Here is a 25,763-nt window from a genome sequence, read left to right on the forward strand (position 1 = left end):
GGTTTTCCCGCTTCCCTCACCTGGTGGGATGGTGTATTAGTTTGGTAGGGCTGTCACAACAAAGTACCACAGACTGGGTGGCTTAAACAACAGAAACCTACTTTCTCACAATTCTGGAGGCTAGAAGTTGGAGCTATGCTTACAAGCCAAGGAACTCCTGGATCCTCCAGAGGCTGGAGGAGGCAAGGACAGACCCTCCCCTGGAGGCTCCAGTGGGAACTTGGCAATGTCTTTTTCAGATGGTCTTGGTTTGTGCCCATTTTCCAGCCTAGACTCTCTTGATTTCGTGCAGTCCCCAGTGTATTCCAGAAAGTTTTCTTCTCTACTTAAGACGTCTAGGATTAATTTCTGCTGCTTGCAATTAAAAACTTCAACTAATTTTTAAAAATTTATTTAATTTATTTATTTTTGGCTGTGTTGGGTCTTCGTTGCTGTGCAGGGCCCTCTTTAGTTGCAGCGAGCGGGGGCAACTCTTCGTTGCGGTGCACGGGCTTCTCGTTGCGGTGGCTTGTCTTTGTTGTGGGCTTGGACTTCAGTAGTGTGGCACGCGGGCTTCAGTATTTGTGACTCATGGGCTCTAGAGCGTAGGCTTAGTAGTTGTGGCGCACGGGCTTAGTTGCTCCGTGACGTGTGGGATCTTCCCAGACCAGGGCTTGAACCCGTGTCCCCTGCATTGGCAGGTGGATTCTTAACCACTGCCAACAGGGAAGCCCTTGACTAATTTTTTTTAAATATCAGTAGTTGTTACAGTCCAGTCCGTTCAGAGAGACAAAGATTCTGAAAACCACCATTAATGTTTCAGAAAGGGAATCGGGCATCTAATGGCTTATAGTAGCAAAAGGCTAAATCAGTTAATCACCTGTGGTCATAGGAATGAGGCGCCTAAAGAGGCAAGGCTGTGGGGACCTACTCTGCATCCCTGAGAACAGTACAGAAGAAGATAAGGAATTCCAGAAGGGAGATAAGACATTCAGAGAGCTTAAGAAAGTGTAAAACAAACTCAGATTACTTCATTCTTAAGCCTGATTCTCTTATCTCTTGAAGCTAAAGCAGCTGAAAATTAAACTCCAAGTTAGAGCTTGTGGGTTGCCGAATTACTTGCACTCACAGAGTCACCAAGTATTTTATGAGAAAGTTAGGACATTTCTTGGGGGGATAGACTGGGCCCTGAAAACAGGACTGAGAATTAATGGATCCAGCACCTCCTTATTTCCTTGTAGGCCCTACAGTTCCCGCATCAGAGAGGGTTTCTAGTAAGAGGGACATAGGTTGGCCCCCTCCACACCTACATTCCCTCCACCTCTCACTGTCCCCAGGTCTGTACCCAGTCACTTTCCTGCACGGCCCAGGGAGACGAAGTCAAACCCTGAAGGCTTACACACCAGGAGAATTACAGACGTTGAAGGTAGAAAACAAAGAGCTGGGGTAAATGTCCACACGTGTGGATTCTGAGGGAGGCTGCCAAAAAGAGGGAAATATAATTTTAGATTGTACCAGATTTACCAATATGGGCACCCTTACCAGAGGTTCTGGATTCACTGTGCCAACCTGCCCAAAGTGAGGGGCTCCGAGGAGCTTGCCCATCAGGTACCTCAGAGTCTGGACTCAGTGGTGGCCCAGCCAGAATTGAGATGCCGTACGTTGCTTGGCCAGAGATCAGCTAAGGTCTGGCAAGATGACGTGCTTCATGCCATGTAGTGGCTGCCGGATTGGCATGTTAGTAACAGAGAAACACAGTTTGGGGAAGAATCGTATGGATGGACTTCTCAGAATGGCTCACCGTGTGAGAATCTTTAACTCAAGAATATAAGATGGCCGGGCTTCCCTGGTGGCGCAGTGGTTGAGAATCTGCCTGCTAATGCAGGGGACACGGGTTCGAGGCCTGGTCTGGGAGGATCCCACATGCTGCGGAGCAACTAGGCCCGTGAGCCACAGCTACTGAGCCTGCGCGTCTGGAGCCTGTGCTCCGCAACAAGAGAGGCCGCGATGGTGAGAGGCCCACGCACCGCGATGAAGAGTGGCCCCCACTTGCCACAACTAGAGAAAGACCTTGCACAGAAACGAACACCCAACACAGCCAAAAATAAATAAATAAATCCTACCCCCAACATCTTAAAAAAAAAAAAAAAAAAAAGAATATAAGATGGCCAGCACAACCTCCTTCTCCACTACTCGAGAGCTTTGACTCTTTGGGTGCATGAACTCCTTGGGCTGCCATGTTGACAAGGATGGAGGCTATATATGTGCTCAATAATATGATCCTTTTAACAGGCTGATCTTGCTGCCCCCGTGACCGAGTGCTCAGTCGACCAGCAGAGGTAGTAAACCCTGAGCCCACGATGGGATACAAAGCTCCAAGGGAACCAGCTGTTTGCCTGATAGCAGGTTGATTGTCTGGGGCCACTTTTCATCATGGAGGGGGAGCAACTAGAGGGGAATTAGATGGGGTAAACATTCAATCTGGATTTGTATTTTCTTGCTTTGCCTACCAGGCTTCTGTTAGCAACACCATCTCCTAGCACCATCTCCAGGAGGCTCTGCTTTGCCCTCAGGCTTCCATCTGGTTTGGGCCAATGAAGGGCAGAAGCAGGATTTGGGAGGAGACAGAGGTGAACTTATTTATTATGCCAGCTCCCTCCCACAAGGGCCTGGGTTTAACAGTGGCCTTGTTTCTCTCCTGATGGCCACAACTTCTGCTGGGCTGCTCTTTCCAGAGATCAAAGTTCTTGCCAAGTAACTAGTCTTTTTCCCTTTCCCCTTCAGACCTGGGGTGAATATTGCTCCCAGCTGCTATCCCAGCGTGCTTCACCATCCCTTGTCACGTTTCCTAGGGGCCCTGCCACTTGACTCGAGGATGGAACAAACATTTCCCTCTCTTCCCCCAAGATGCCGTGTGTGTGTGTGCACGCGTGTGTGTGTGTTAGCAGGGAAAGGGATTATCCACAGCACGCCAGAAACAATCTCTCTAAATCAGTCATCTCCCCAGTGTTCAAGCCCTTCAACATGGATGTTGGCCTAAGGGTCACAAAACCAGATTTCACATCATCCAGCCTTAAAAGGAATGAAAGTCTGACGTGCACTACAACATGGATGAACCTTGAAGACATTATGTCAAGTGATGTAAGACACAAAAGGACAAATATTGGATGGTCCACTTCTGTGAGCTTTCTAGAGTAGTCAAATTCATAGAAACAGAGAGTGGAGTGGTGGTCAAGGTTGGGGGGTGCTGGGGAATTTGAGGGAGGAGCGGGGGAGTTACTGTTTACGAAGTTTCAGCTTAGGAAGAGGAAAATAATTCTTGAAGTTGGTTGCCCAACAATGTGAACGTACTTAATGCCACTGCTCTGTGCACTTAAAAATGGTTAAAATGGTAAATTTTAACAGATTTCTGCCCTTTCTCCTGCAAGTCCTGCTTGGGTATCGTACCAAGTAGTTTCAGCCCATGACAGTAACTGCCCCCTAACGTCTTTGGGACCCTGCCTGTTGTGAAGTGTGGTCCCTGCACCCCCTTTCTCCACAACTTGTGTTGTGGGCATGGGGCTCTGCAGACAATATTTCTTCCTTGCCAAGTGGCTCTGCACACAGGGCACACCACACCAGAGCGAGTCCGGTAGGTGAGAGGAAGGAGGAGGGACCAGCCCCTTTCTGGTTGCTTCCTGTTCCTGCCAGTGTAACCTGGCAACAGTCCTGCACCCCACAGCACCATTTGCTTCCGGGAGCAATCAGTTCCCAGTTCTTTTCCACTCTCCCAGCACCAGCTCTTTGCCCACCCCTGAGAGATACCTCCAAGCCAGGCAGCACTCTTGCCAAGAGATCTGTTCCCAGCCCCTCAGGGCCCCCTGTCTGAGCTCTCAAGGTAACAGCACTAGCTAGCCAGCACCCCCTTCCCAGAGTCTGGGTCCTAACTCCATGGGTCCTCTCTGAGTTTCTGAGGACTGGTTCCCAGCTCCAGGGGCCCCTCCTCTAAGCTTCTAGGTTCTGAAAAGCCCATTCTCTTCTCTTGGATCCCCCAGCACAGGATGACAATTCCTATGTTACTTGTTCCCTCTATGACTTTCAGTCCTCTAATGCCTGTTTAACCAACTCCTTATATTAAATTCCCTCTGTTAACATAACTAGTGGGGTTTCTGTTTTCCTGATGGGATGTTGACTAATACTACTGTATTCCTGCACTTCCGTGCAAGAAATGAAAACAAGAAACTGTTTCAACAACCTGCTCTAGTTGTTTATTGCCTGTCTGCTTTAACTGGTTTGTAGACACCATGGAACCAGGTGTTTTTGGTTCACTGACCTATACACCCAGCACTGTGAACACAGCCTGGCGTACAGCAGGCACCCGTATCATCTTAATTGGGTAAATGAATAGGAAATATTTAATTTAAACATAAAAAACCAAAATAATTCTAGTCGTGAAAATGTGCTTACAATATATAAAAGTTATAACCACATGCAAATATATCCAAGGGGAAAATATGTAGCTGAAGTTTGCAAAGCGCTCTTTCTGAAATTCTTAGCAATATCCATTTTGTGCTTTTCCCCCCATTTTCTTGTTTAATAGTTTTAGTCAGTGGGGGTTTCTCCATATTTTTCTTGTTCATTAGGGCATGTTATCCATAAGTAGTCAGTCAGTGTGATATTGCAATTTATAATAAGAAATATGTATTTGGTCTTCCTCCACTGTTCCTGGCACAGAGCTCCTAAAACCCTTATCATTTCCTATATGAGAGCCACAGGGGCATCTTTTGTTATAATATTTAGCCTTTTCTCAGTTCCTGAAACAGCTCCAAGAGCATAAAGGCGAAATGAGTGTCTTCTGTTATTAATAAATAACCAGCCCCTTTCAACCACACCTGAGTTTCTGTTGAGATGACCTTTGGAAAGCCCCTGAGGAAGGGGCTGGTTGCCAGGGGAACCAATCACATGATTGGAGGGTTGGACCTACAGGCCTATCCCCCAGATCTCCAGAGAGTTCAAACACCAAGGGCCAAGGATTTAATCAATCATTCCTTCATTAAAAACCCAAAAGGATAGGATTTGAAGAGCTTCCATGTTGGTGGACAAGAACATATCCACATGTCAGGAGGGTGTCACACCTCAGACTCCAAGGGGGCAGAAGCTTGGGGCCTTGAAAGGTCCAGACCTTGCCCTATGCATCTCTTCCATCTGGCTGTTCCTGAGTTATACCTTTTAAAAACAAGCCAGTAACCTAGTAAGTAAAATATTTTCCTGAGTTCTGTGAGCTTCTCTAACAAATTAATCTAATCTGAGTAGGGAGTCATGGGAACCCCCGATTTATTAACCAGTCAGTCAGAGCACAGGTGACAACCTGGACTTACCATTGGCATCTGATGTGTGTGTGTGTGTGTGTGTGTGTGTGTGTGTGTGTGTCAGGAGGGTAGCAATCTTGTGGGACTGAGCCCTTGACTTGTGTCCAAGTCTATCTCCAGGTGGATGATGTCAGGATTGAGTTAAATTGTAGGACACTCGGCTGGTGTGGCAGAACTCTCAGACATATGGGAAACCTCCACATCTGGGGACCAGAAGTGAAGCAGTGTGAGAGTAGGGAAGACAAACACAAGTGTGTTCTTCCTTTACATTTATGCAATCAATAAAATACACAGTTTAAAAATCAAAACACCAATACGTTAAACTTCACAAATAAAACTTCAAAAGGAGAACTCGGGGCATTTTGATGTGATGAAAAAATACTGTATTAGGAGATGACATAGGCCCAGGTTGTCACTGGCCATGTGACCTTGGGCAAGTCTCTTAGCTTTTCTTGGTATATGTGACTTCAACTTAGATATAAAGAAGTAGAGATCATTTCTAAAGTGCCCTTCCTCTTTTAAGACTCTGATTCTTCAAATAGAAATGTGCTTTAACATCCCAAGAGCACAAGATAACTTTCAAGCATCGACAGTCTATCCCAGACTCGAATGTCTTTTTATCACAGTCCCCAAAACTATCACTCCCCCCAGACTGAGCCTGGGAAAGTGTGAAGTGACTGACAGTCAAATAAAAAGCTTTGGTGCCAATTCCTATTTCCAGGTCCAAATGAAATTATAATTTTCTGTAGCTAATACTTTTTAAACTTGGCTGGATATTTTTAAGACCCTAATCTGGGGAGCAGTGTTAATATTGACAGCTGCATGAAACATCTAACACATTGGAATACATTGCAAAGCTCAAAGAAGACCAGGTCAGGGCAGTGAACTCTTCTCTTTCCCTGACATCTAAACATGTCAGACAGCCCAGAAGACATCAGCCCGAGATCTGACCAATGCAGCACAGGCTCACAGCAAAAAGCCCTGCACCCACGGAGCCATGAGAATGAACTGGAATAATAGTCCTCAGAAAGAACTGGAATAATAGTCCACAGAATGAACTGGAATAATAGTCCATGGAAGGAACTGGTAAAATGGTCCACAGAATGAACTGGAATAACGGTCCATGGAGGGAACTGTACTGGAGGAATCAGGCTCCCCAACTCCAGACTATACTAAAAAGCTACAGTAATCAAGACAGTATGGTACTGTCACAAAAACAGAAATATAGATCAATGGTACAGGATAGAAAGCCCAGAGGTAAACCCACGCACCTATGATCACCTAATCTATGACAAAGGAGGCAAGAACATACAATGGAGAAAAGACAGCCTCTTCAATAAGTGGTGCTGGGAAAACTGGACAGCTACATGTAAAAGAATGAAATTAAAACACTCTCTAACACCATACACGAAAATAAACTCAAAATGGATTAAAGACCTAAATGTAAGAGTGGACACTATAAAACTCTTAGAGGAAAGCATAGGAAAAACACTCTTTAACATAAATGACAGCAAGATCTTTTATCACCCACCTCCTAGAGTAATGAAAATAAAAACAAAAATAAGCAAATGGAACCTAATTAAACTTAAAAGCTTTTGCACAGCAAAGGAAACCATAAACAAAACAAAAAGACAACCCTCAGAATGGGAGAAAATATTTGCAAATGAAGCAACAGACGAAGAATTAATCTCCAAAATATACAAACAGCTCATACAGCTCAGTATCAAAAAAAACAAACAACCCAATCAAAAAATGGGCAGAAGACCTAAATAGACATTTCACCAAAGAAGACTTACAGACTGCTAACAGACACATGAAAAGCTGCTAAACATCACTATATTATTAGAAAAATGCAAATCAAAACTACAATGAGGTATCACCTCACACCAGTTAGAATGGGCATCATCAGAATATCTACAAACAACAAATGCTGGAGAGGGTGTGGAGGAAAGGGAACCCCCTTGCACTGTTGGTGGGAATGTAAATTGATACAGCCACTGGAGAGAACAGTATGGAGGTTCCTTAAAAAACTAAAAATAGAACTACCATATGACCCAGCAATCCCACTACTGGGCATACACCCTGAGAAAACCATAATTCAAAAAGTCACATGTACCCCAATGTTCATTGCAGCACTATTTACAATAGCCAGGAGATGGAAACAACCTAAATGTCCATCGACAGATGAATGGATAAAGAAGATGTGGTACATATATACAATGGAATGTTACTCAGCCATAAAATGGAATGAAATTGGGTCATTTGTAGAGACGTGGATGGACCAAGAGACTGTCATACAGAGTGAAGTAAGTCAGAAAGAGAAAAACAAATATTGTATATTAACACATATATGTGGAATCTAGAGAGATGGTACAGATGAACCTGTTTGCAGGGCAGGAATAGAAACTCAGATGTAGAGAACGGACGTGTGTGGACACAAGGTGGGAAGGGAAGGTGGGATGAACTGGGAGATTAGGTTTGACATAAATACACTACCGTGTGTAAAATAGATAGCTAGTGGGGACCTGCTGTATAGCACAGGGAGCTCAGGTCAGTGCTCTGTGATGGCCTAGATGGGTGGAATGGGGAGGGGGGAGGGAGGTCCAAGAGGGAGGGGATATATGTATACGTATAGCTGATTCACTTCATTGTACAGCAGAAACTAACACAACATCGTAAAGCAATTATACTCCAATAAAAAAAATAAAAACAAAATGAAACAAAAAAAAAGAAGGAACTGGAATAATGGTACAATACAAAGTGGAGTACAACTGCTATAACCATTCTCTCTGTACTGTTCTGTGTGATGGAGAATACAATACAGTATAAAAGTCAGTCCAATGCTACTTTAGAAATAGTGCGAACAGAGGAAAAACAGGCTTACGTAAAAGACATCACAGAGTCAAAAGTTCAAGGACAGTGAAAGAACAGACTGGTCTGTTTAACGATAGCACATGTCTACAAAAGTGAACAGAGTAAATTTGTTGTTTTCATACAATTTTGTTCACATAGGTAAAATACAATGTGTGTGTACAAAATATATATAAGTAAGAAAATATGGTTTTCTTACCTGGAAAAAACTAAGTAGTATTGCAGGGGCCCCAGGAAGGGGCTAGAAAGGGATGCTTACTATCAGCGAGGGAGCCTAGGATCTCAAGGAATTCTCTCTCTCTCTCTCTCTCTCTCTCTCTCTCTCTCTCTCTCTCTCTCTGTATGTGTTTGTGTGTGTGTGTGTGTGTGTGTGTGTGTGTGTGTGTGTTTATATATAAATGACACAAAACAGGAAAGTAGACTTACAAGCCTGTGTGGGCACAGAAGTAGGCAGCTCTGTCTCAGAGCCCAGGATGGAAGCCGGGGTGTAACCACGAGAGGGAGGGACTCTGGTTTTCCTAAGCGTGTGAGGCGGAGATGCCTCTATGACGACTTCTGAAGGGCTGCAGATCAGTTGCTTCTCTCTGTGACGCTGCTCAGGCCAGGCCAGGGTAGTTAATACAGGGCATCTTTTCTGTTCATCACGCCTGAGCTCTTCTCATAATTAACCGACGTTGTTAAATTGCATAAAACCTACTGGGAGAGGTGGAGGTGCCCTGCTGGTGCCTCCTGTGAGCGACTCAGAGTCGAACCCCCTGGGCTGCCTGTGCGCCTCATCCCGAGGACCGGTCCCGCCCGGGGTGGGGTGGGGGGAGAGCTGAACACCCAGTCCACGTGGACTCCAGCTCGAACCTCGCAACATCACTAGGATTCCTCTTACCCTGACTGCATTCTGTAAACATTCAGACCTCAGATTAGAGAACATGAAGAGACTCTGGTAATTAATTAAAAGAGCTATGATAGCTCCTTATGACAGATAAATCAGAAATTGCTAAAGGATCAATGTTTGTTTATGAAAGAAAAATTCTTCTTTTCCAGCAATTCCAAAGAGCAAACCCATGGCTTTCTAGATTAAAGGAACAAAAATCAGGAAGCTCTGCCCGCTTTGTTCCCTTTCTGACCTCATCCTTATCAAACAGGCCACGTCCCAGGAAGGGCACATAATTCTGCAGACCTTTATAGTCCCTTAGCATGTATGTCTTTTGTGATCTGGGTAGCATCTCATTTAAAATAGAAATTCAGGGCTTCGCTGGTGGCGCAGTGGTTGAGAGTCCACCTGCCGATGCAGGGGACACGGGTTCGTGCCCCGGTCTGGGAAGATCCCACATGCCGCGGAGCAGCTGGGCCTGTGAGCCATGGCCGCTGAGCCTGCGCGTCCGGAGCCTGTGCTCCGCAATGGGAGAGGCCACAACAGTGAGAGGCCCGCGTACCGCAAAAAAATAAATAAATAAAATAGAAATTCATCTATGGTGTTGTGTCCCTTTTTAGAAACCGTATCACAAAGTCCTTCAGCCTGTGCATTGACGGTGGTAAACTAAACTTGTAACAGTGCTTCAAAAGAAATTCATAATTTGTTAATAGCTTAGTCCCAGTTATTGCTTTCATATGGATAATCACAGTATAAAGACAATGTTCTAAAAATGTATTTAGTACTGGTCTGGCTTTCTAAGTTGATTAGTGATTGTTATTCTACCGTGGGAATGACAGCTTCCATTCTTAACAAGAAAAATTTTAAATTCAGAATTTGCCTTCCCTAGAAATTACCAATTTTAAATCGCTGCTTTAATTAGAAGGGATACAGACACTTAGGTATAGTGTGTTGGGGGTAAAAACTTAAGAAAGAATCGAAATGATGTGGGCTTGAGTTGGTCAAATGCCAACAGAGAAAGTCATTTTAACGTCAGCTCTACTACAAGAAAAACCTCCGAGGTGACCAAACACTTGTCATCATCCCTCTGACTTCCCTGTGTTCTGCTGAGGTTCAGTCTTTGTGTGGAAGCGATAGGGTGGGACAGGAGTAAAGAACATGGCTTTGAAGCCCTAAACTGCACTATCTCATCCCCTCATGGAACACGCTTGTTCCTAAAGCCTTGGATGGTTTTTTACTTGTGCTTTTGCCCAACACACTAGTGATTAATTTAACTGGTGGAAGATTTCGGGGCCCTGTACGTATCTTTCGATGATCATTTCAGAGAGAAAACAAATACAGGAATTGATTTACCTTGTGCCCTACAGTTAAGCAGTGTTTGCACACAAAATCTACAGAAGATTTCTGCTTCTCAATCCAATTTTTTGAGTACTGTGAAAAAGTTTATTTTCATGCTACCTGGATTTTGTTCCTTATACTGCCCTTACCTCAGGAGTATTAACCATTGGTGCTTGTACTGACAATGATGCTACCTAATCCTAAAACGCCTTTGGATTATAATTTCATAATGTAAAACTTGAAAGGGACAATGAAAAATGTAAACGAGATGATGTTGTAACCTCTATTTTTTGCTCCTCTGATCTGGAGGAATGAGGCCATTATTCCCCCACCCTCCCCCCGCCCCATGCACCTCCCCAGGGGCCAACTCCCGGGCAGACGGGCTCCACTCATTTCCAACTGATGGCTTGTTCTAGAAGCCAGAGTGCTTTGCGATCTCCCGCCGCATCTTGCTCCTACTCTGGGAGGGTGGGTGGTATTAGCATGTGCCATCCAGCTCCTGTACTAGTCTGGGAAGCCCTGTGCTAAATAGACAGATACTGAACTCAAAATTTAGACCGATTTTAATAAAAACCTAGGTCACATAACTGAACATTAGAAATGGCTGAGGTTGACCCTTTTCATTACCAAGGTACTGTTTATTTTAATCACTTTTAGGGAAATCTTTCTAACATATACCACAATCTTTTTATGTATATGTGGCTTTTTTTTTTTTTTTTGGCCATGCCTCACGACTTGCAGGATTTTAGTTTCCCAACCAGGGATTGAACCTGCACCCTCAGCAGTGAAAGCAAAGAGTCCTAACCACTGCACCGCCAGGGAATTCCCTTATGTCTTTCTAAAGAGCCTATGTAACACATTTTTTAAAATTGATAACATAGGAGTTAATTATGACAAAGTATTATAGAGCAGCGATGCTCTCCAGAGCCTAACAGAGTGTCTGCATTTGCGCTAAGTGGCACTAGGTTTTGAATGCATCTTGACTGTTTCTCTGCCCTACCCTGCCGTGGGCAGTCACTTTTCACTCTGTCTCTCTCTTCTCCCTTGTAATTTGCTGCTCTTCGTTGGCTTGGGGCTTAAAAGAGATCAGACAACTAAATCTGTTGGAAGCCTACCTAAAAAATGGAGAAAAAGACATTCGGGTCATTAGAGGGGTCAGCTTTGGATGAACCAGTTTGGTGACATCTGTACTGATGGCTCTCAGGCTGTGTTGGTTCTGGGTCATGATCTGGAGGCTGGAAAAGGCTTACTGGACCTGTGGCCTCCTGCTACATCCTCGGGTGCTGGCCCTCTGATTGTCAGCCTTTGGTTTTTCAGGCAGAGCTCCCTGACCTCAGCTCCCTGCCGTGTGCTCGCATCAGTGCTGAGTCTGTTTCATTTCTACTGAGCTCCTTCCTGATAGCTCAGATCTCGTAATTCTCTCCATTGTCTGTAGCAGTCCACACCTCCGAAAACCAACCAGTGCAAGTAGCAGGGTTTGAACGTTTACCTCACACACCTGAGGCTTTCAATTCAAAGTAAGTGCCACAGTTATGAAAGCTGCATAGAAGGAGGAATTATGCCAGGTGAAAAAAAAAAAAGTGGTCTAATTTGCAGGCAGCTTGCATTGTATTTTATAAGAATATGTTTGACATTTTAAGCTTTCCCGTGGTAGCAAATTGTAGTCCTCCTAGCAGCAAGAGTGATTAAGTCTGTGCCCAGAATAAGCCAGACTGTTTTGGAAAGCTTAATTTTTTCAGTTTTCATACTCTATTTTATGACAGTGTTTGTTTCTTCAGCAATAAGCCTATAAGGATACAGTCTATCATGTCTAATTTAAAACTATAAATACCATTTTTTAACCTTCACAGAGTTTCGTCATAATCTACTTAAAAAAACAAGTTAAATACAGTTTGATTCTAAATGAAAAATTAAATAAGGCAATTAGGATTGACATATATACACTAATATGCATAAAATAGGTAACTAATAAGAACCTGCTGTATAAAATCCAAAAAAAAACTTAAATAAGACAAAAGATTTAACATAAAGCACCTATGGCAAGATGGAAATATTTCTTGGTGATGATTATACAACACTTAATGGAATCCAGGAAGCCATCTTCATGGACTGAGTGTTTGCATCTCCCCCAGAGTTCATATGTTGAAGCTCTAACCCTCAGTGTGGCTATATTTGGAAATGGGCCTATAAGGAGGTAATTAAGATTAAATGAAGTCATAAGGGTAGGGTCCTGATCTGACAGGATTAATGTCCTTATAAGAGACACCAGAGGGCTCTCTCTCTCCATGTGCACACAGAGGAAAGGTCATGTGAGGACACAGTGAGAAGGTGGCCATCTGTAAGCCAGGAAGAAGAGGGCTCTCAGCAGAGACCAGACAGGCTAAAACCTTGTACTGGAACTTCTAGCTTCCAGAACTTGTGAGAAAACAAATTTCTGTTGTTTAAGCCACCCAGTCTACAGTACCTGGTCATGGCACCCATGCTGACGAAGACACCATCTATTTTGTGATAGGCACACTTATTTTACCAAGAAAGGTGATGCTGTGTCATCAACTGTAAGATGTACCCCAATTCCAATGATGTGGAAATGTGAAATATTAAAAAATAAGGATGAAATACAATGTTTTTGATAAATAGTTTTTAAATAACAAAAATAGGACAATACTGACTTGAGTTTTTAGAAGTAGTTTTCTCCTTAGAAAGGCCAGTCAATAGTATACTTCGATCACCAGATCTTTGTTTGATGGCCTCCTAAATTGTTAGAAAATGAGAAGTTGCACAGCTCATGCATGAGAAAACTAAAGTCCAATATGGGCAAATAGATATAAAAACAAAGCTTTCACTTTTATTGTTTACATTGGGAACCTAACTCAATTTCCCCAGAAAGCCTGAGATATTGACAAAAGGGTGCCATATCAGGCTGACTCTGCTCCTACTGCGTTAAGAAAACGTAGATTTCTTCAGTTTCCCTCTTACTACCCCACAGTCTTGTACATCCCTTTTGTTTCTGAATCATCAGACTCCTGTCAAGGCTAGCCCCTCTCCTCCATTGACCCCATCTTTCCTGGGACAATAGCCTCTCCTTTCCATCCCAGCGTTAGGCTCTGGCCCCGTGGCCTCCTCTCCTCAGCCGGCAGAGACACAGAGCTTAAACAGAAACAGAAAACCACACACAAAGCATGCCATTCCCAGACCCTACTTCTGCCCTCAAGCTTTACACTCCTCTTTCCTTTTCAAGAGGGGTCCATGAGCCCCGCCGGCTTCCTCGTCCTTCATTCTCCTCTCAACCCACTGCAGCCTGGTTGCCGTGTGACACACTCTATCACAAAGGTCTCTCGGGTTCTCCTGCCCACACCACCCTGGAGAAACACTACAGTTGAATTCCACAGGATGGTCATTTTGCCGGCACCTCTGGGACTGACCATTAGCACGTGGACCAGAATGTAGTCTTTCTGAAGCCACTGGTCATCCAGCAGCCAAGAGGCCTCAAACAGCTAACGTGCTGCTCAAGCGAAGGATTCAGGATGCTGAGGAAGGCTCGAAGGGAAATGGTTGCAGGATATAAGGGCGGAGAGGGAAGAATGTGATGCTGGCGTGGTCAGGCCGAGGAAAATACCAGCTGTGTGTGGACTGAGGTTCAAGCTCTATGTCACAGTAAGTGAAAATCATGCCATTGGTGTCACTTATAAATACTTGAGAGCCAACGAGTAAATAAAACTATATAGTTAGTTTCTGAAGGACTAGAATCCACCTGTACTGATTCTAAAAGCCCAGAGGTCCACCATGCCACACTGCAGTCTAGTTCAGATAAACAGATCCATGATCTACCTAAAGTAGTCACAACTTTAACTAAATGAGTTGGTGCACAAAGTATTCAAAAACTTGAATAAATGTTTTAATGTTTACTATTACCTGTAATAAAAATTTCCATGTCAAAATATATCGTATAGTTTTCCTCCATTTTTAAAAAATATTCAATTATTCTTCAATTTCCTGTTTTAAAGGACGAATCATAATACACAGAGCACTGGGAATCACTCAAAACACCAAACCATGTGGTTAGAAGTCTGCCACTTGACAGTTAACAGGGCATGTCTTGCCTACAGCAACGGTCATCTGCTTTTAACAGCACAAGTGGTGGGATTTCTAGTAGCTTCTGCTTTTCAAACATTCACTATCATCCTAAAGTGGTATGTTATACATAAAGCCGTCAAGGTATACCAAAATGTATCATCCTAATGAAAACAAAAAGCTTCTGTATGCACATATTGCCAACGCATCTCAAGAGGCCTAAATTTTAACAAGTAGAATAGACAAATTATCAGTTAAAAGATCATAAATTACTTTAAAAATGTCTGGCTCAACACTCCCCTTGCAGGTTTCTACATCTACTGCATAAATATAGGTGTGCACCTGTGTCTATATAGCTTTTTTTAAGGGAATGGCGGATGGTCTGGCCCAATTTTTCATAGTCACATAGGAACTACAACATTCTTCGCTAGCAAAACAAGAAAAGGTAGGTCTGCATTTCTGGCAACTTGAGGCAAAGCCTCAAGAGCTTCCTGCAGAGAAAACCAGCCTGGAGAATCCGGGCAGTGTCTGCAGTAGGAAAAATTAATGGTAGAAGGTTGGAGAGCCTCGATAATGAAGGTTTTTTCTTTCTTTCTTCAAGAAACCACTTAAAATTTTATTCTTTAATTAGCAACCTTGGGGAGGAAAAGGACATCAGGACTTAAAAGCCAAAGGCAGAGGCAGAGACCCGAAACCAGCTGGGTTTTCCTTGTTAGGCTGGAGCAGAGTTTAAACCAGGGCAGATCCCCTCCAGCTCTGGGTTCTGGCAGCAGCCTCCTCTCTACATCCTGGTCCCAGGTTGGTTTGGTTGCAAACTGGCTTCACTTCATCCGAGGCTTAAGCCTTACAGCTTCAAGACCGACATTTTCTCTGGTTTCAGGCCTGTCATTCATTGGATTCTCTGGCCTCTGATCCAAGTCTTGAACCCACATGCAACTGGATGGCAAGAAGTAGTTTGCTCAGAAGTCTGATTGAGCACATCTTCCTCACCTCCTAAGAGCTTGGGTGAAGTTTCTCTGCCTAAGGTAAGTGCAGCTTGTGAAATGTTTCAGCTGGGATTAGAATGACAGAACTGCTGTTGTTTAGTAATTTCCCTGAGTTGGAGCCATGTTCCCTACCACCTGACATGCCATCACCTGGACCCCTGAAGTTAACATTTTCTACTCTAGCACATGAAGTGCCTATTAATTTTTTAAAAATATGTAGGTAATCTTAAAATTAACATCTTGCATTGATGTGGAACATTGGTTACAACTGATGAACTAATATTGGTACATTATTATTAATAAATGTTCATAGTATATAGTAGAGTTCATAATTTGTACTATACAGTTTTATGGGTTTTGCCAAATGCAAAATGTCACGTATCCACAATCACCCACATACCATGCAGAATAGTTTCACTGCCCTAAAAATCTCCTGTGTCCACTTATTGATCTCCTCTCCCCCACCCCCAAAACCCCTGGCAACCACTGATCTTTTTACTGTCTCTGTAGTTTTGCCTATCCAGATGTCATGTAACTGGAATTATACAGTATTTAGCCTTTTCAGACTGGTTTATTGACTTAGCAATTATGCACTTAAGGTTCCTCCATGTCTTCTTGTGGCTCCATAGATATTTTAATCACGGAATAATATTCCATTGTATGGACAGACAGTTTATCCATTCACCTACTGAAGGACATCTTGGTTATTTGCAAATTTGGGATGTTTGTGTTATAAACATGCACATGCAGGTTTTTGTGTGGATTTGCCTGTTAATTTTTTTTTTTTTAAGATGTTGGGGGTAGGAGTTTATTTATTTATTTATTTTTGCTGTGTTGGGGCTTCGTTTCTGTGCGAAGGCTTTCTCTAGTTGTGGCAAGTGGGGGCTACTCTTCATCGCGGTGTGTGGGCCTCTCACTATTGCAGCCTCTCCTGTTGCGGAGCACAGGCTCCAGACGCGCAGGCTCTGTAGTTGTGGCTCACGGGCCTAGTTGCTCCGCGGCATGTGGGATCCTCCCAGACCAGGGCTTGAACCCGTGTCCCCTGAATTAGCAGGCAGATTCTCAACCACTGCACCAACCGGGGAAGCCCCTGCCTGTTAATTTTTCAGTGCTCGCCGATACAGGTGTGGTCTAATGAGAGCAGACTTGTGAACGCTGTTCATTTTCAGCACCCATGAGATACTCACTTTGGGTCTGCTTTTCTCAACATCCTTAACACCTGTTGGGCTCTCAGCTGTCATCTCTGGCTGGCAGATAACTTCTACATACAGATGTCTTTTCTGAAGCTCAGTTACCACTCATTACCAAAAGTTTATTAAGTTTCTTCAAGGCTGCTGTTAGAGATGAACGAGATTCCTTTGTTGACTCCACAGAAGGCTGGTATCTGCCACTGAGATTTAAAGAGAGGGAGCAGTTCCCATCCAGCAAATGCAGCAATTCCTTATTTGTTACAGATATGTCAGTGTAACTTTCCAGGGCTATAAATCTGTAATGGGAATAAAATTACCTAAAATTTCAAATGAAGGGTCATATTTTAATGCATCTATTTCCATAAAGGGATTATCTAAGTCTTGGGTGCACCAGTGTTCTTGACATTGATATCTACTTCCACAGCCAAAGGAAGAATATTTTTCTCTGTATGTGGAAGGTCCACAGCCGATGACTGTAGCCCATCTCCTTTTATCTCAGCTTCCAAGCCAACAGATGGTTGGTGGTTCTGTTGCCTGTTTCCAGGAAGTTCAGTGTCCCCTGTGTTATGTTTTTGGTCACGTGGACCAATTCTGTTCGATCTCATGCTGTTGATCCCCTAGTTCTTTGTGCTGCTGGAGGCTATTCATGTGACTCCAACTCTGACATTCTAGATGCCAGGCCTTTTCACTTAGAGACATCTGTGGTCAATGCATTATGGTAGTTGTGACAGAAAAGCTAGCTTCCTTTCTTGTGTGAGGATGGAATTTGAGACCCTGGGTGTTTTTTTCAGCAGGCAGCTTGTTTAGATTATCTCAAATTCCTTTTTCTGATGAATTCTGCAGAGGCATAGCTGGACTTCAGCCTGACAGAGTATTATGCCGAAGAAGTATAACCAGAAAGGATCCTGAGAGGAAATGATGTTCTTTTTTCCCTCCATTTAACTTCATTTAAAAATCAATATGGTGGGTATATACCCCAAAGGATTGAAAGCAAGGGCTCATAGAGAAATTTGTACACCCATGTTCACAGCAGCATTATTCACAATTGCCAAAGGCAGAAGCAACTCAAGTATCCATTTAGTAATGAATGGATAAACATAATGTGTATATACATACAGAAGAATACTATTCAGCCTTAAAAAGAAGTAAAACTCGGATACATGCTACAACATGGATGAACTTTGAGGACATTTTGCTAAGTGAAATAAGCCAGTCACAAAAGGACAAATACTGTGTGATTCCAGTAATATAATGTCCCTAGAGGAGTCAAATTCATAGAGACAGGAAGTAGGAATGGTGGTTGCCAGGAGCTGGGAGGAGAGGTGAATGGGGAGTTACTGTTTAATAGGTATAATTTCAGCTTTGAAAAATGATAAATGTTCTGGAGATGAATGATGGTGATGGTTGCACAACAGTATGAATGTACTTAATGCCACTGAACTATACACTTAAAAATGGTTAAAATGGTAAGTTTTATGTTATGTATATTTTACCATAGTTTTAAAAAAATCAATATTACAATTAAGGCAGTAATACAACACAACTAGCACCTTAATCTTGGGTGACCGTAAGTCCTGGTTTGCTGGGGCAGTGCCCACTTGTGCTTCTTTTCCCCAGGGCAATCATTAATACAGGCAGGCCTTGAAGATATTGTGGGTTCGGTTCCAGACCACCGCAATAAAGCAAATATTGCAATAAAGTGAATCACATGAATTTTTTGGTTTCCTAGTACAATAAAAATTATGTTTGCAATATACTGCAGTCTATTAAGTGTGCAATAGCATTATATATTTCAAAAATGTACATACCTTAATTAGAAAATACTTTATTGCTAAAAAATGCCAACCATCATCTGAGCCTTCAGCGAGTCTTATCTTTTTGCAATAGTAACATCAAAGATCACTGATCACACATCACCACAGCAAATATAATAATAATGAAAAAGTTTGAAATATTGTGAGAATTATCAAGATGTGACACAAAGGCATAAAGTGAACAAATGCTGTTGGAGAAATGGCACTGATAGACTTGCTCAATGCAGGGCTGCCACAGACCTTCAAACTGTAAAAAACACAAAACCTGCAAAGTGCAATAAAATGAAGTGCAATAAAACAAGGTCGGCCTGTAGCACCCTTTTCCCTCTCAAAAGTGTCCCAGGTTGAACAATAAGTCACATGATCACGCTGGATCTATTTCATAATTGCATGAATCACTGCACTGTCATCTTCATTGGCAAATGTCTTAACATTTAGAATGTGCCCGCATTTTCTAGAATTACCCTAATTACAAGCTCGATGTCCCGGAAAACATATCCGATCTTTTTTTTTAACTTAAAACAACACTCGTTTATGTGCTCACAGTTCTGTTGCTTAGATGTTTGGCATGACATGGCTGAGTCTTCTGCTCAGACACTGACGAGACTGAAATCAAGATATCAGCCAGGCTGAGCTGTCATCTAGAGGCTCTGGCGTAAAATCTGCCTCCAGGCCAGTTCTTGGAATTGAATTAAATTTCTTGTGGTCATAGGATTGAAATCCTTGATCAGACTGAGGTCCCCCTTTCCTTACTTCCACCCTTAACATTTAAAAAAAAATTATTGATGACTTGTTGAACACTGACTAAATACCAAAAGCAGTCCTCTTTTCTTACAAACTCCTTACTTCTTTAAACACCAAACCCCTCTTTCTTTGGCTTTTTCTAAAAATTGAGGTAATGTTGGCTTATAACATTACGTAAGTTTCATGTGTACAACATTATATTTTGACTTCTGTGTACACTACGGTGTGCTCACCACCAAAAGTTTAGCTTCTGTCACTGTACAGTTGATCCTTCTACCCGTTTTGCCCTCCTCCCATCCCATAACCACTGCTGTGTTCTCTGTATCCCTTTGTTTGTGTTCTTTTGGTTTGTTCGCTTATTTTGTTTTGTTCTATATTCCACATAAGAGTGAAATTATACGGTATTTGTCTTTCTCCATCTAACTTATTTCACTTACCATAATACCTTTAAGATCCATCCATGTTGTAGTAAATGGCAAGATTTCATCTTTTTAGGGCTGAGTGATATTCCGTTGTGTACATAAACCACATCTCCTTTATCCATCCATCAATGGGCACTTTGTTTCCATATCTTGGCTATTGTAAATAATACTGCAGTGAACATGGGGCTGTATATATCTTTTTGAATTAGTGTTTTCGTGTCTTCAGATAAATATCCAGGAGTGGAATTGCTGGATCATATGGTAGCTCTATTCTTAATTTTTTGAGGAATCTTCAGATTGGTTGCACCAATTTACAGTCCCACCAACAGAATATGAGGGCTCCCTTTTCTCCACATCCTTTCCAACACTTGTTATTTCTTGCCTTTTTGATAATAGCCATTCTAATGGGTGTGGAGTGATATCTCACTGTGGCTTTGATTTGCATGTCCCTAATAATTAGTGATGTTGGACATCTTTTCATGTGCCTGTTGGCCATCTGTATGTCTTCTCTGGGAAAATGTCTATTCAGCTCCTCTGCCCATGTTTTAATTGGGTTGTTTGGGTTTCTGTTGTTGAGTTGTATGTTTTTCATATAGTTTAGATATTAACCCCTTATTGGATATATGATTTGCAAATATCTTCTCCCGTTTGGTAGGTTGTCTTTTCATTTTGTTAATGGTTTCCTTTTGCTGTGAAGAGGGTTTTTAGTTTGATGTAGTCCCATTTGTTTAATTTTTGATTTTGTTTCCCTTGCCTGAGGAGACATATCCAGAAAGACATTGCTAAGACCAATGTCAAAGAGTGTACTGGTTTCAGGTCTTAAATTCAAGTGTTTAATCCATTTTGAGTTGATATTTTTGTGTATGGTATAAGACAATAATCTAGTTTCATTCTTTTTCATGTGGCTGTCCAGTTTTTCCAAGAACATTTATTGAAGAGACTATCCTTTCTCCTTGTATGTTCTTTGCTCCTTTGCCATAAATTAATTGTCCATACATGCGTGGGTTTATTTTTGGGCTCTCAATTCTGTCCCATAGATCTGTGTGTCTGTTTTTCTGCCAATAACATGCTGTTTTGATTAGTATGGTTTTATAGTAGAATTTTATTTTATTTATTTTTTAAATTTATTTATTTATTTTTGGCTGCATTGGGTCTTTGTTGCTGTGCGCAGGCTTTCTTTAGTTGCGGCAAGCAGGGGCTACTCTTCGTTGTGTTGCACGGGCTTCAGGAGTTGTGGGTCGCGGGCTCTAGAGCACAGGCTCAGTAGTTGTGGCGCACGGGCTTAGTTGCTCCGCGGCATGTGGGATCTTCCCAGACCGGGGCTCAAACCCGTGTCCCCTGCATTGGCAGGCAGATTCTTAACCACTGTGTCACCAGGGAAGCCCTATAGTATAATTTTAAATCAGGGAGTATGACGCCTCCAGCTTTGTTCTTTTTTCTCAGGATTGGTTATTTGGGGTCTTTTGTGGCTCCATATAAATTTTAGGATTTTTTGGCTCTATTTCTGTGAAAAATATTGTTGGAATTTTGATAGGGATTGCACTTAATCTGTAGATTGCTTTAGGTAATATGGATGTCTTAACAATGTTAATTCTTCCAGTACATGAGCATGGAATATATTTCAATTTCTTTGTGTCTTCTTTGATTTCTTTCAAAAATGTCTTATAGTTTTCAGTGTACAGGTCTTTCACTTCCTTGGTTAAATTTATTCCTAGGTATATTATTCTTTTTGTTGTGATTGTAAATGGGATTGTTTTCTTAATTTCTCTTTCTGCTAGTTTGTTGTTAGTGTATAGAAATGCAACATATTTTTGTATATTGACTTTGTATCCTGCAACTTAACTTCTAATAATTATTTCTAATAGTTTTTTGGTGGGGTCATTGGGGTTTTCTATACATAAAATCATGTCATCTGCAAATAGTGACAGTTCTTCCATTCCAGTTTGTATACATTTTATTTCTTTTTCTTGCCTAATTGCTCTCCAGTACTATGTTGAGCAGGAGTGGTGAGTGTGGGCACCCTTGTATTGTTCCTGATCTTAGAGGGGAAAGCTTTTAGTTTTTCACTACTGAGTATGATGTTAGCTGTGGGTTTGTTATATAATGCCTTTTTATGTTGAGACATGTGCTTTCTATACCCATTTTATTGAGAGTTTTTATCATAAATGGGTTTTGAATCTTGTCAAATGATTTTTATGCATCTATTGGGATTATTATATGGTTTTTGTCTTTCATGTTGTTATGTGGTGTATCATGTTGAATGATTTGCCAATATTGAACCATCCTTGCATCCGTGAAATAAATCCCATTTGATCATGGTATGATACATTTAATGTATTGTTGTATTCTTTGGTAAAACCTTCTAACTCTTGACAAGCTCACTTACTTTGATTTCTGTGGGTTAAAGGGAACAGATAAAAGACATGGTCCTAGACAGCTGCCATTTTTTTTGCCTCTCTCAGCTGACTTTTTGTTGTTTTCTTTTAAAAATATCAGTAGATATTCTTTGAAGTCAGAAATATGTTTATGGTTCAGTTAACTCCACCTTTCACCACACCATGAGAAAATACACCTCTTTCTCTTTAAGAAAGCCACTGTTCTCCATACTCATTATAAGAGTACCATATTATTATACCCCTTGATTGCTATCTCCCCCAGAGCATCAGTCTCCCAAAGGTAGAACCATATATCTTTAGCACCTAGTACCAATCCTGGTACAAAAAGGTGCTTAATATCCACTTCATAGTCAGTGAATAAACAAATCATTCAATGATGTTCAAATACTAGTCCTCAAATTTTGCTTTAAAAAATATACAGAAAACCCATGCTCTATCCACATCCCCAATTCAATATGGCACATCATTAATCTAACCAGAGAGTGATTTCAGATTTGGATGTTCTACTTTATAATACACTTGGCAAATCAAAAGATCATTTTGATTTTCAATCCATAAAAGGAGTTGTATCTTACAAAGCTGGATAAGCTTTAAGCTCCATATAGCTGAAGACAAGAACTCATCATGCTTATAACCCACAGGGAGGAAAAATCCAGGTTTTTCTCTTGAATGTTTACTCAAATATGAATGAAAGAGAAAAACTGTGGGAGGGGAAAGAAGCTGGAATTAGGTCATTTGTGTGTTACTGTAACATAGAAAGATGAATACTACTTACTTTTCCCTGCAGTTAATCAGATTAAGGTTCGATTCAAACAGTTCCTTCCTGAGAATACACTTTAAGTGGGGTTTAGTTGGGGGCTCAGTATGGAAGAGAGTGGATTTGTCTTGAAGCTGCATTTACAGAGAAAGAGTACTGTTTTTATTTTGATATGTTTATTTTTGGTGGCTTGGGCAGAGTGGCTAAACTCTTGGTGTCACCACTGGACCCAAAAGAACATACTCTTCATATTATAGTGTGGTTTACCCCAGGCAACATTTGTAGTTTTGCATTTAAATGCTTTCATCACCTATCAGAAAAGATACCTGAATGAACTCTCATTTTCTGAAACATGAAAATCACTTAAAAATTATATATGTATTAGACTGACAAATTCACTAAACAACTCCATTTGCCTCAGGTACTTTTCTCTCATTTTCTATCTCCAAACATCAGAGGCAAATATAAAATGATTTCATTCAGTAATCAAGACTAATTCCTAGATGTGCTCATGTAATTCTTGAGTAAAAATAAATGATAATGTGTTACTTAGAAATTGTAAAGATCATATTTACTTTAGTAGTTTGAAAAAAAACTGACAAGCTCTAGAGCATGAAATAAGTGATTAAAGTGAATTCAAGCATACTCTTTTTTAATCTCCAATTAACAGGACATTTCTATCTTTTTAATCCTTAAAAAAAGCACCATTAAAGTTCCAGAGCAAAGAAAGATTCAGTACAAACACAGATACACAGAGAGTTCATCTAATGAAAGAACCAGCCTGCCAGGAGCTATTATTTCCATGATCAGACCTTGGTTCTTCCTTTGTATTGCTATTCATTAAACATATAGGCTATCTGGGACTTTGGCGGGGAGGACCTTTTAAAAATCATTTTCCCAATATTTTACTTTGATTATTAAACCAAAACAAAGGAACATTATTTCACATTCAGATAGAACCACCATAGGCAGAGGTGGGCGCTTGGTAATTTTTAGTGATTTATTTGCTTGATGCTTTTTCCAGCAATTTTCCAGTAATGACTATAACATCCATCTGATTGAAATGCAAATTGGTTAGCAACTGGATCCTTTTTTGATTCTTACAATATGTCATGTACCTGCTTTGAATGAAATATTCTAGCTCTGATGAAATACGTTTTCAATAAGCGTTAGACATGGAGTGTCACTCAGCATTCATTCTGGTCTCCTTCAAGTGTGCCTTCCTCTATCTCTGAGGCTGGAAAGCCATAAACCACATTTCCCAGAGTCCCTTGCAGCTAGGGTTCTGGGCACAGCTTAGGTTCTGCCAGTGAGAGGAGCTGAATGAGAAGCCAGGTGTCTAAGGAAGATGTTTGCTATCTTGTTTTTGACGTTGTTAACCATGTTCCATTACTAGCTTCCTGGGTGGAGTGGCACATTGTAGCAGCTTCTCTGATCACTGGAACACAGCTCAAAGAGTGTGCTCTTGATGTCAGCAGCTCAGGTGGTGGCTCTGAATCCCAACCTCCAGACTTCGGCAATGATGGCCCTAGGGGGCTCGTTCAAAGATACCGGTTCTCTCTACCGTCCTCCCCAGTCAGGGAACCTGCACCGTGTGCAGGGTCTCTGCAGGTGCTGTTCACTGGGCATTAAATGCTCTTCCTTCCCCAAAGACCTTCCTTCACGACCCCCTCCCTCCACAGGTCAAATTCCCCATCTCTGCCTTTGACATGTTTCCTGCATAGCACTTAGCACAGTTATAATGACAGGTTTACCTGTGTATTACCAGCAGACATGCTTCCAGGAGGGGTCAGGTCTGCTTTTCTTGCATTCTGAAGGCTTAGCATGGCGCCTTGGGGTGCTGAATGATTAAAACCTGCATGAATCATATTGCTGCTTCAGCCCCAAAGTCCAAATACTCCATTTCTAAATATATAACTGTCCAGGGGGAAACTACGGACTGTTATCATTTTATGAGGGCCACACTTCTAATGGCATTAAGAGAAACTAATTAATTAAAGGTTTAAATTTGATTTGAGAATTTCAATGGGTCATCTCCTTCGATCTCATCATTATCTCCAAAAGCCACCACAGGTAACTTCTTTCACCTAGGTAAGCCAAAGGCCTGTGCATGGGGGAGAAGATGCAAGTTTCACAGTATGAGCCTCTAATTCCAAAAAAACACTGATTACTAAGAGTCTAGTGTACTCTATACTATATTCTATGAGAGTATACTAAGTATACCAGGACAGTGGAATGAGCCACTCACCCAAATATTCAATTCTACCATCAATTACACAGCAACCCCTCCGCAGCCCCTAGGAGATGATATTTAAGTCATAGTATTTCTCTTTGTTGTAAGACCGCTCACAATGTGCATTTTACCCCAAGTAAAATGCTCCATTTGCTCCTGACAGCCACCTTAGTTAGGAAGTATCATTATTCCCATTTCACAGATGAGGAAATGGCTCAGAGCTGGGATTCAGTCCAGGTAATGGAGCTCAAACTCCAAGTGGTTAGAAGTTTCTCTGGATGGGAAGTGAGTACCCAAAGTGAATGGTGTCACTCCTTTTGCATACATCTTAGCTAGAGGTCCAGGCTATGTACTGTCTGATGACATCAAGAGAAGAGAATCACACAGACTGAGGGACATTCAACTGGTCATTTAGCACCACCATACTTTGAGCCTGACGAGCAACCAGTGACCAAGGTATGCCAAAATCAGCCTCCATATTTAGTTCCTTCCGTCTGCCCTTAAGTAAATCACCAGTATCTTCATCCTTTCCTGCCACTCTCCTCAAAACCCTTCCTAATTTATCTACGAGTAAAAACATAAGATTGCACAGAGAAGTGCTGACAGCCTGATCGCAACAATTCATCATACCAAGGGCTAAATCACAGTGAGAGCTGACTCAGTTCCCATTTGAGATATGTCATTCGTTACAATTACATTAATTCATTACAAGTGGAATGCATATAAGTATTCACATATCCACCTAT

The 25,763-nt window shown here is 41.7% G+C and overlaps 1 pseudogene; it reads right to left on the reverse strand.

Annotated features, from left to right (window-relative positions):
* Nucleotides 1-28: 28 nt before the first annotated feature.
* LOC149744436 (regulatory solute carrier protein family 1 member 1-like) lies at nt 29-24,610 on the reverse strand (annotated as a pseudogene).
* Nucleotides 24,611-25,763: the final 1,153 nt, after the last annotated feature.

This window comes from Delphinapterus leucas, chromosome 21 (genome assembly GCF_059928025.1).
Source record: "Delphinapterus leucas isolate spDelLeu-1000000601 "Yukka" chromosome 21, BTC_Dleu_Yukka2, whole genome shotgun sequence".
NCBI lineage: Eukaryota > Metazoa > Chordata > Mammalia > Artiodactyla > Monodontidae > Delphinapterus > Delphinapterus leucas.